The sequence below is a fragment of the Hemicordylus capensis genome, chromosome 1, assembly GCF_027244095.1.
Source record: "Hemicordylus capensis ecotype Gifberg chromosome 1, rHemCap1.1.pri, whole genome shotgun sequence".
Lineage (NCBI taxonomy): Eukaryota > Metazoa > Chordata > Lepidosauria > Squamata > Cordylidae > Hemicordylus > Hemicordylus capensis.
The window spans coordinates 28,122,103-28,133,599 of NC_069657.1; the positions used below are offsets into that span (position 1 = coordinate 28,122,103).

Below are 11,497 nucleotides of genomic sequence, written 5' to 3' on the forward strand. Positions count from 1 at the left end.
CAGCCCAGCAATACAGAGAGGCCCATTTCAGATGTAATGCGGAACCACGGGTCCAATGGACCCGTGGTTCCATGTCCCCACTCTTCCCGCTCTCTCGTCTGCATTTGGATGATGAGCAAAGCTGCTTCTCTGCAGACTGCAGAGAGGCAAGGGAGCTGACTGGAGTTAGGGAAGGGCTGGAGTTAGGGAAGGGCTTCACCCCACAGCTCCGGTTCCATGGAGCCCAAACTGTGGTGCCAGCATTCGGATGTAACGCTGGCACCACAAAACCAGAGTAAAGGACAGCAAAACTCCACTCAGACCGAAGGTTCAGAGAAGAGTTTGGCAAGGGAAACCTCAGGTCCCGTTTCACCCTTAACTCTTTAATTGGAACGTGCAGCTTCGGAAACCGGAGGCAAAGGGACCTCCAGTTTCCTATTTCATCTGAATTCATCCAAAGACTGCTGGCTAGACCAGGAGCACGATACGATTTCCATTAAGGAAACTCTGTGCATCCATGCAAAAGGTGCCAGAGGTCTCAAATCAGGGACCACTGAGTGGCTTACTCTTTGCACCACTGTAGCTTACCAGAAGAGATGTCGGAGGCCCTGCTCTCCACTGAGCAACAGCACCACCACTTCAGATGGCCAGAGGGTGGTATTGCAGTTATCATCTCAGCCGGGATCAAGGGACATAAAGAGCCAATAGGGGTCCCCATTGTCCTATGAAGCTGCTGACTCGATCTGGCTCTTCATCAGTTCATCAGTCAGGCACAGGGGTGCTGTAGGAGATTCCTGCACTGAGCAGGAAATTGGACTAGAAGACCTCTGAGGTCGCTTCCATCTCTCACATTCCGAATCCGGACCGAACCCCCCCCATTTTTGGGGGGGCGGTCACGAGCTTAGTTTTGTTTTTAAAAATTACATTTTTGTACCTTTTACTCCCCTCGGGGGAGTTTCTGGAGGCAATGGAGGTTCCCCTCCCCCCGCCAACCTTTGAAATCATCCCCTTGGCTGGTTCATCTGCTCTTCAGCCAGTTTTCACCCAGAGGCCTGGCAGCCAGTATGGAGGCCATGTGCACAGGTGCATGGCCTCTATAATGGCCACCAGGCCACCAGGTGAAGGCTGAAAACCAGCCGAAGAGTGGCTGAACTGGGCGAGGGGGTGATTTCAAAGGCCAGCGGGGGAGATGGAATCTCCGTGGACACCACCCCCCGCCACCGCCTCCAGGAACATCCCCTCCCCCGAGGGGAGTAAAAGGTACAAAAATATAAAAAACAAAAAGCAAAACTAAGCTCGCGAACCCCTCTGGACCGGATGAAACCGGGCGGGGGGCGGTTCGAGGAGGTGCCGGATCGAACCAGGCCAGCCGGTTCCATGCACATCCCTAGTTAACAATATAAGTTTGCACTGCAGCCTCCTCCACTCTTAGGAAGCCTTTTCATGCACCCAAAGGATCTTTTGACACTCCAGTGAGAGCTGCTGCCAGGGTACCTGTCCCCATGGCTTTGTTATATAGAGCCCTGCTGGGTGGCATCTGCCATCCAGCCCCCATGGTCTGGCACTCCCGTGATAGAGATGTCCATGAGAGAAGGGGTATTGCCATCAGACATGATTAGTGATTCTGTCTGACACCCCTGGTCCCACAGCTGATGCTTCTCATGAGTTGTGAAGGGGTATCCCCATGGCCTTACACTCTTATGAGTGAGTGGTCCACAACCATCCTCATCACATATGAGGAATCACTCTTTTCACAGGAGCAATGCTGATCCTGCTGCCCAGCCCTTCTCATGAGTTAGGGACCACCCAAAGGGGGACCAAGGCCTAAGGACCAAGCCTTCCCAAGGGGCAGGGTCTGGGCCCCCCTTCCCCAACATCATTGTAAAAAAAAAAAAAAAAGACTGTGGCCATTCAAGAATCCCTAGTTTGGGGCTGCCTTTTAAGCATGACCCTGGGTATCCCCAGCCTGCCATATGTTTCGGTCCTAGCACTCTAATGGGGTGCCCTGCCTGTGTTACCAGCTCAAAGGAGTGTGCTTGTGAAAATACATCATTGCCACTTCATTTTTTGGAAAGCAAATCACTTAGTGCCCATCTTGACACCCCCTCCTCTTTGTCTCTGCATTGCCAGAAGGGGGGGAAGTAAGGAACAGAGTTGGAAGAGGGCATGCCCTTCTTGCCATTTGACTGGCTTTGAAGCTTGGGATGGAACTTGGCAGCATCCCTGTTGCTGGGCACAACCGCTTTATTGGACTGGAGACAGGAGAAGCAGAGCTAGTGCTCGGAGAGGCGGCCAGCAAGAAGCACGGAAGACGTGAAGCGGGCACGATCTCAGGCAGGCCTGTGCTGCTGCTGTCTCTATGATCGAGGCTCTAGAAAGCAAATGAAACCATGGTTATTGATTCTTCCAAATTAGGATGTAATGCCACCACCACCACCACCAAACCTCAGATTGGGGTGGTGAAACTTCTACGAACCAAAGGTTCAAATTGGAGTTCGGAGAGGCAAACCACAGGTTGCTTTTGCCGCAAAGGCGCAATTGCGTGCATTCAGACATAACGGAGTTCCAACCCCATTTAGCTGTGGTTCCGCATTATGTGTGAATGTTGCCAATGCTTGTGTGGAGTAGGCAGAAGAGACGAAACTCTTTGTGGAGAGCTTCATGGGCTCCACAGTGTCCATTGCTGAAGGGGGGATTTTTGCCAGACTTACCCAAGAAATGCCCTGTGCCACCTGAAAATATGTCCCTGAGGGATGCACAACACTCAGGGGCATATTTTCATGTGCTTCAGGGCATCTTTGGAGGGAAGGAGAGATGGACGAAAATCACCCCCACACACCTTGTAGCCTGGCCATTGCAGAGCTCATAAAGCTCTCCACAGCGGGGTCACTTCTACCTATTTCACACATGCACAGTTAGTGTGACTGTCAGCCACTGTGTTGTGAATGGTGTATGTAAGTACTGCCAATGTATTTAAACCGTGGACTGCAGAACAAACTTAAAGAAGACTGGGCACAGAAAAAAAATGCATACATAGACACCAAAAAGCTGATTTCCACGAATCTGCACAGATTTCTACATGTCTAATATATTCCTCCGTTTGGCATTTGTTCCAAACCACATTCTATTTACACAGCGACAAAGAGAGACTGAGATGCAGTAAAGCATGATTGTGAATTTGGACTAATGGGTAGCCACAGATACTTCACTATTTCCCTAATAGTTTCTTAAACTCTTCTGCCACCGAGGCAGAGCATAATTGCTAATCCATATGCATAACTGCTGCGTTTATGTCTAAACAGAAGGCAAAATGCATCTACCTTCAATGGTGCTCCCTTTTGAATGTCTTCAGCCTGCAAGAAATGCACATGAATAGTAATGTCTCCCCTCAGGAAGGTTTTGAACTAGAGCTCTTGAGAGAAAACGTACAGCGGAGGAATCCTGAAGTGCAAGCCAGTCTCTTTTAATTAGTACACACAAGTCCATTCCCCCCACCCCCTCTCTCTCACACACAACATTCTCTGTCCCCCTTCGAAGAGATGCTTGAGAATTTCTGCCATTTCATTTTAATATCAGCCTGCTCGGTGCTGATGCTCATCAGGCTAAACGGGGGGAAAAGCCACTTCTTTTTCATGTTGTTCCCACATGCGGAGCAGTCCTCTTTGTTTGGCTGCTGAAGAACTAAGTGTTTTTTGGCAGTTGGAGCTTCTGGACAGAAGCCATGCGAGCAACCCTTCCAGAGTCGGTGGAAGGCCCCAAGGATTAGAGATCAATGGATTTAGTTATCTGGTGAAGTCTCCCTGCCTCTCTGGTGCCATTAATAGGCTTCTGCGATTGTCAAAGGCACCTGAACCTTTCCCCCACTCCCGCCTTGCCTTCAAAGATGAGCTAACTGGGAGTGAAAACTTAGGCTGTCTGTTGTCAGCAATTTTTGTTCTTTAGATTGCTGCATCTGTGAAAACTTTTTCCATGATTAAGGAACTGAAATGTCATCGTCAGGGGCACAGCAAGGCTGAAGTGGGCCCTGGAACAAGAAGTGAAGATGGCCCTTGGTTCTTGCTGCTTCCTTCTCTCCCTCCCACCCCACCACAACTTTGTTGCAAAATAATTGTATGGACATGGTGAAAAACATATCCTCCTCAACATGCCTTTTCTCTCAGTCCTATGCAAATAATATCACACACTCCCCATACCCTGATCAGGAGCCAGCACTTGCCAATCGGCCAGGTAGGCAGGAAGGGAGAGTGAAGAACAGGCTGTTTCCCAGTGAGTGCCCCCTCCCTCAGTGGACCATGGATATTTGCCCCCCCACCCTGCCCATGTTCAATCAATTAACCCCCGGTTATTGTCATAGGACTGGAAATCATTGCATTGGGAGAAACTGAGGATCATTTCTTCTGACCTGAGATACAATTTGCCTATGCCTGTGTTAAGGAGCAGAAGGGTAAACTCTTTCACCAATATGAAAAATTGTGGTGACGGCGGGGAGCGGGGGGGAGAATTGGCTTTGTATTTAATATGTGCATCTTCAAGCAGATCCTTGAAAAGTTGGAATGACATAGTTGAAGCCATTGGCACCATTTCCCTTAATCGCCTTTCTTTCTTTCTTTCTTTCTTTCTTTCTTTCTTTCTTTCTTTCTTTCTTTCTTTCTTTCTTTCTTTCTTTCTTTCTTTTTATCAATCATATTTTTATACCACCTGATATGTACATCTCTGGGAAGTGTACAAATTTATTTATTGCCAGAGTTTCACCAAGTGAAAGGCCCTTATCAACAAAGCTGATCAAACAACTTATCAAAATATCAAAACCCTAGAAACATAGGAGGCTGCCTTATACCAAGTCAGATCATGGGTCCAGCTAGTTCAGTACAGTTTACACTGACTGGCAGTGGCTATCCAAGGCTTCAGGCAGGAGTCTCTCATCTCAGCCCTATTTGGAGATGCTAAGGAGTGAACCTGAGACCTTTGGCATGCAGATGCTCTTCCACTGAGCTACGGCCCCATCCCCTGAGGAGAATATCATACAGAGCTCGCATGTAGTCACCCATACAAATGCAAAGAAGGCAAACCCTGCTTAGCAAAGGGGACAATTCACTCTCTCTACCACAAGAGCAGCTCTCCTCCCCTGAGCCTATGGCACAAGGGATTTTTAGGAACTTAGGAAGCTGCCATATACTCAGTCAGAACTTTGTTCCATCTAACTCGGTATCATCCGTATCAACGATTCTCAAATTTGGGTCCACAGATGTTATTGGACTTCAACTCCCATAATCCCCAACCAAAGGCCATGGGGGCTGGGGATTATAACATCTGGGGACCCAATGCTGAGGATCCCTGATCTATATGACTGGCAATGGTTTGCCCTGGATATAGTGATTCAAAGGTGGCATTTGTTGGTCACTTTAGCAAGATATCTACGAATCTCCAAGGCATAAACGAGATATTCAACAGTAGGTTAGAAGGAGGGAGAGGCCAAAGAGGTAGGCCGCATTCACACATAACATGAAACCAGAGGTGAAAGGGCCTCCAGTTTCAATTTTGGCACATCCAAATGGTCCAGATGTCCAGAAAAGGGCCTCTGAACCAGTTTGTGAACCAGTTTGTGCACATCCCTACTCTCCTCTTCCAGACACTTTCCCCCCAGTGATGACAAACACACTTCTGGGTGCTCCATCTGGGAAAAAACAGCTGGAGCAGGGGAGTGCAAGTGGAAAGTTAAGCACCCTTCTCCTGTATACCATCTCTCCCCTCCAGAACATGCCTTGTGGCTTTTCAGCAGTTTTGTTAGTTTGGCCCTAAGTTAAATCAGCACCCTCTTATATTCCTTTCAAGAAATCCCCTGCTGGTTAAGAAAAAAACTAAATGAGCTTACAGCTAACAAAATATGGGTTGTTATTCTGATTAACAGATTATTGAATAAAATCAGCTTCTGCAAAACTTGGAAGAAGAACATGGGGAATCCAGTCTTCCAAATCACTTTAAAAAAACTCAACAAGATGCCTCTGCCAACATGAAATATAACTTGAATTTTATTTTGCTGCTACTTAGACTATGTTGGTCAGATTTCCACCTCTCTTATTCCGAGAAAGAAAGAAAGAAAGAAAGAAAGAAAGAAAGAAAGAAAGAAAGAAAGAAAGACCCCCATGTACTTGTTCTTATCTATTATGTGCTAATTGAAAACATCTGCAGGTACTCTTTCTTTGTTTGTTTTATTCTCAACCTATGTAAGCATAAACCCTCTATTCCATATGGCAAGCATGATTAAATGGCTGGATTTCGCATTCACAAAAAAGGCACTTATTCTCCATATTTTCACTGCATATTTAATCCAGTTGCTGCTAAGCAAAACGGTTCTCTGGAACTAGATTGCATGGTGAACCACTATAGGGCTAAGCACAAGAATGAGGGGTCATGCTACTTCCCTCATAGGGACATAGGAAGCTGACTTATACCAAGTCAGAATTGGTCCATCTAGTTCAGTATTGTCTGCACAGATTGGCAGCAGCTTTTCCAAGGTTTCGTGCAGAAGTCTCTCTCAGCCTGATCTTGGCGATGCCAGGGAGGGAACTTGGAACCTTCTGCATGCAGGCATGCAGGTGCTCTTCCCAAAGCAGCACCATCCCCTAAGGCAGGCCTGCTCAACTTAGGCCCCCCAGCTGTTTTTGGACTGCAACTCCCATAATCCCCAGTCAAAGTGGACAATAGCCAGGAATTATGGGAGTTGTAGGCCAACATCTGCAGGAAGGCTGAAGCTGAGCAGCCCTGCCCTAAGGGGAATATCCCACAGTGCTCATATGTAGTCTCCCATTGAAATGTAAACCAGGGCAGACCCTGCTTAGCAAAGGGGACAATGCATGCTTGCTACCACAAGGGAGACTCTAATAAATATGTGGCTGGCGCAACCTCTGCGTTTTTGTTTTTATTTTTTTCCAGTTCTGCGGCCACTTCCTCCTCCTCCTTCTCCTCCTCTTCCTCCTCATGTCAGCTCTGAATAGGTCAGCTGACACTAAAAAGTGTCTGCTTGCCAACAGAAGGACAAAGGTGAATGGTGGGACCACCAGCAATCATCATTGTGTCAGATTTGGCCCAGGAGCTGCCAGTTGCCAGTCCCTGAAGTAAAGAGATCTTCACATGGGTGTGAATTCCACATGGCATGGCTAAGATGACATGACCCGGCTAGGAGAGGAGAGCTGGTCTTGTGGTAGCAAGCATGACTTGTCCCTTTAGCTAAGCAGGGTCCATCCTGATTGCATATGAGTGGGAGACTAGAAATGTGAGCACTAAGATATTCCCCTCAGGCAGGCGCAGGCCGTGAACACGCTTCTGGGGGCGGCTTCTTTAAGTGTAAACGGAGCCGGTGCTCCGTGCCGCCCAGCAGCCCCGGCGGCGGGGAATCGCCTCCGCCACTCACCTGGCTCCCATGGAGGCGAGCCCCCGCCAGTGGCCAGGTGAGTGGCGGAGGCAATTCCTCGCCCCAGGGGCTGCTGGGCAGCACGGAGCACCGGCTCCGTTTACACTTAAAGAAGCTGCCCGCCTCCCCCCAGAGGTGCGTTCAAGGCCCGCACCTGCCCTCAGGGGATGGGGCCGCTCTGGGAAGAGCAGAAGTTTTCAAGTTCCCTCCCTGGCTTCTCCAAGATGGGGCTGAGAGAGATTCCTGCCTGCAACCTTGGAGAAGCCGCTGCCAGTCTGTGAAGACAATACTGAGCTAGGTAGACCAATGGTCTGAATCAGTATATGGCAGTTTCCTATGTTCCTAAGCTATGGCCCCACCCCCAGATTTGGTCATCTGGGTTTACAATTTAATTTGTTGCAAATGTCACAGGTTAGTGGTATCCCTTCTGATTGAGAAAACTCTCCCAGTGGCTAGAGTTGGGGGCTCAGCACAGCAAGAGGAGAGCTGGTCTTGTGGTAGCAAGCATGACTTGTTCCCTTAGCTAAGCAGGGTCGGCCCTGGTTGCATCTGAATGGGAGACTTGGTGTGTGAGCACTGTAAGATATTCCCCTCAGGGGATGAAGCTGCTCTGGGAAGAGCAGAAGGTTCCAAGTTCCCTCCCTGGCTTCTCCAAGATAGGGCTGAGAGAGATTCCTGCCTGTACCCTTGGAGAAGCCGCTGTCAGTCTGTGAAGACACTACTGAACTTGATAGACCAATGGTCTGATTCAGTATATGGCAGCTTCCTATGTTCCTAAGATTGTGTGTCATACTGTGCCCCAGATCACACAATCATTTGAATCTGGGTTTAATGTGGGTTACTGACATTAGCATGATTGTGTGAACCCATGCCAAAGTGGTTTATAGTTCAAGATGAATCTGAGATTCCTGCTTTGGTGTGGGTTTACACAATCATGCAAATGTCAGTAACCCACATTAAATGTGGGTTACTGATTCAAATCACTGCATGGACCAGGCCTGTATATATTTTAGAGTTTGGATGCACTTTTGAGACCTATCTAATTCCCTCCATCTACAGGTGAAACTCGGAAAATTAGAATATCGTGCAAAAGTCCATTAATTTCAGTAATGCAAATTAAAAGGTGAAACTGATATATGAGACAGATGCATTACATGCAAAACGAGATAAGTCAAGCCTTAATTTGTTATAATTGTGATGATCATGGTGTACAGCTCATGAAAACCCCAAATCCACAATCTCAGAAAATTAGAATATTGCATGGAACCAAGAAGACAAGGATTGAAGAATAGAACAATATCGGACCTCTGAAAAGTATACAGTGTACTGTGCTTGATTGGCCAGCAAACTCACCTGACCTGACCCCATAGAGAATCTATGGGGCAGTGCCAAGAGAAGGATGAGAGACATGAGACCAAACAATGCAGAATTGCTGAAGGCCGCTAATGAAGCATCCTGGTCTTCCATAATACCTCATCAGTGCCACAGGCTGATAGCATCCATGCCATGCTGCATTGAGGCAGTAATTGCTGCAAAAGGGGCCCAAACCAAGTACTGAATACATATGCATGCTTATACTTTTCAGAGGTCCGATATTGTTCTATTCTACAATCCTTGTCTTCTTGGTTCCATGTAATATTCTAATTTTCTGAGATTGTGGATTTGGGGTTTTCATGAGCTGTACGCCATGATCATCACAATTATAACAAATTAAAGCTTGACTTATCTCGCTTTGCATGTAATGCATCTGTCTCATATATCAGTTTCACCTTTTAATTTGCATTACTGAAATTAATGGACTTTTGCACGATATTCTAATTTTCCGAGTTTCACCTGTATACTGTTTAGTCCATATAGAGCAGACTATGTTGCTCCATGCACATAGCTGATGGAGAGGAATCATCTGTGCAGTCTGCATGGTAGACTACATTTGCCATCATGCATAGCTGCACTAGACTTGCAGAATTATTCAGGGCCCAAGACTCTGTGGGACTCTTCAGGTGGTGGAGCCCCTTTCACTGTACCACTGCTTCTGATCATGTACCCCTGTTTACCTGAATACAAGATTAGTCTGAATTTAAGATGAGCCACTTAAAAATTTGAAGTTAAATATGGGTTATACCTATATTTACCCCAAAGGGAAAGAATTCTGAATTTAAGATGACCCCCTGAGTTCTAACATCAAAGAACTTGGAAAAAAATCTAGTCTTGTTTTCAGTTAAATACAGTATGACAGGGGTTTCCAACCCTTTTAAATAAATGTACCTCTTTTGCCACAAACCTGCAGCTCAGGTACCCCATAGAGACTTTTAGTGTGTTTGTTGGGGTGATGAATGCGTAAGCACATGCAAATTTACGTGTTACAGTTAGGGAGACAGGATACTATACTCACCGGCTCACATCCATACTAAGGTACTCATAAGCGGTCTGACTGAAATTAATGGTCATATTCATTTCAATGGAGTAGAGGTAAAGTGTGCTGTTGAGTCGGTGTTGACTCCTGGCGACCACAGAGACCTATGGTTGCCTTTGGTAGAATACAGGAGGGGTTTACCATTGCCTACTCCCGCGCAGTATGAGATGATGCCTTTCAGCATCTTCCTATATCGCTGCTGCCCAATATTTTCCATAGTCTGGGAAACATACCAGCGGAGATTCATAAGAACAGCCCTGCTGCATCAGATCCATGGCCCATCTAGTCCAGCGTTCTGTTTCACACAGTGGCCCACCAGATGCCACTGGGAGCTTACAGGCAGGAGTAGAAGGCATGCCCTCTCTCCTGCTGTTACTCCCCTACAACTGGTATTCAGAGGCATCCTGCCTCTGAGGCTGGAGGTGGCCTATAGCGTTCCGACTAGTAGGGCTAGACCTCTCCTCCAAGAAGTTATTCGAACCAGCAACCTCGGGCTTGCTAGTCAAGTCATTTCCCCACTGCACAGTGCTAATTTTCTGAAGTCTGTCAGGCTGAGGGGAAGACTACACTGAGCTTCAGCATGTAGCCAGCCAAGCAGAAAAGAAGGGTCTTTATTCTCCTCCCTCCCCTTCTGCAGCGGACATATCGCTGGTGATTCACGGACTTCAAGCCAGCAATTCTCAGATGGGAAATAAATATTGCGGCTGCAGTGTAGAGAGACAAGACAGCTCTGAGTACTCCTGTGATGAAATGGGGGTGGGTGTTACTCTAGGCTTTCCTGATCTACCCTCAGTAGAGAGTTTGCTCTGATCCCAAAGTAGGAGCATGCTGTTCCTTCGAGGTAGGCGGCCACCAGTTGAAGACTGATCTAAAACCACTGACCAGGCTTAGACATGGCTTCAACAACCTAGAACTGTCTGGTTTGGGACTTACAGGCACTGTACAGCCAGAGTACCCACAACCCAGTTCTAGACAACAGTATATTACAACAGTATATTACCCCTGCTGACTTGGCAAAGAGCGTGGTGATTCTCGTTATTTAGCAGGGGGAGAGTAACTGGCCCTATCCCTCCCCAGCGCAGGACCTCCAGTGACTGTTGCTGGTGTCTATCTTATGTTTCTTTTTAGATTGTGAGCCCTTTGGGGTTTAAGCTTTACCTTAGACTAGCAGTAGACCAATCCTTGGCTAAGGGAGCATTAATCCCTACAGCTTCTCCCCTTCTGGACACAAGTAGCAGCTGGTGACAAGGTGCCTAGTTGCTGGCAACACAAGACTGTACTGATGATAAAACGGAGGGGTTCTCGTCCCCTATTTTATAGTGATACGAAAAGAGGGAAGGCTTTCCCACTCCTACAGAGATTGACAGCTCTGGGATCCAAAGGAAAGAGTCAGTGTATCCCTGATGTAACACTGGCCAATCCAGGATAGAAGTTTCCCTTCTAAACTGGAGCTCCCTCCTCCTTAATTGGGCTGAACTAGCATGTCTAAGCTGAATCCAGTTTGAACTGGTTATCTACTGGCCAATCCAGGAGAGCTGGTCTTGTGGTAGCAAGCATGACTTGTCCCCTTAGCTAAGCAGGGTCCACCTTGGTTGCATTTGAATGGGAGACCACATGTGAGCACTGTAAGATCTTCCCCTCAGGGGATGGAGCCGCTCTGGGAAGAGCAGAAGGTTCCAAGATCCCTCCCCCTG

The 11,497-nt window shown here is 47.5% G+C and overlaps 1 long non-coding RNA gene across 1 annotated transcript in view; it reads right to left on the reverse strand.

The window, feature by feature from the left end:
- The window catches only part of LOC128340567 (uncharacterized), a 63,166-nt gene extending 51,913 nt beyond the window's left edge, over nt 1-11,253 (reverse strand). Inside the window, exon 1 of the long non-coding RNA XR_008313803.1 lies at nt 10,962-11,253. This is a non-coding gene — a long non-coding RNA (uncharacterized LOC128340567). The remainder of the gene's footprint in view (nt 1-10,961) is intronic.
- Nucleotides 11,254-11,497: the final 244 nt, after the last annotated feature.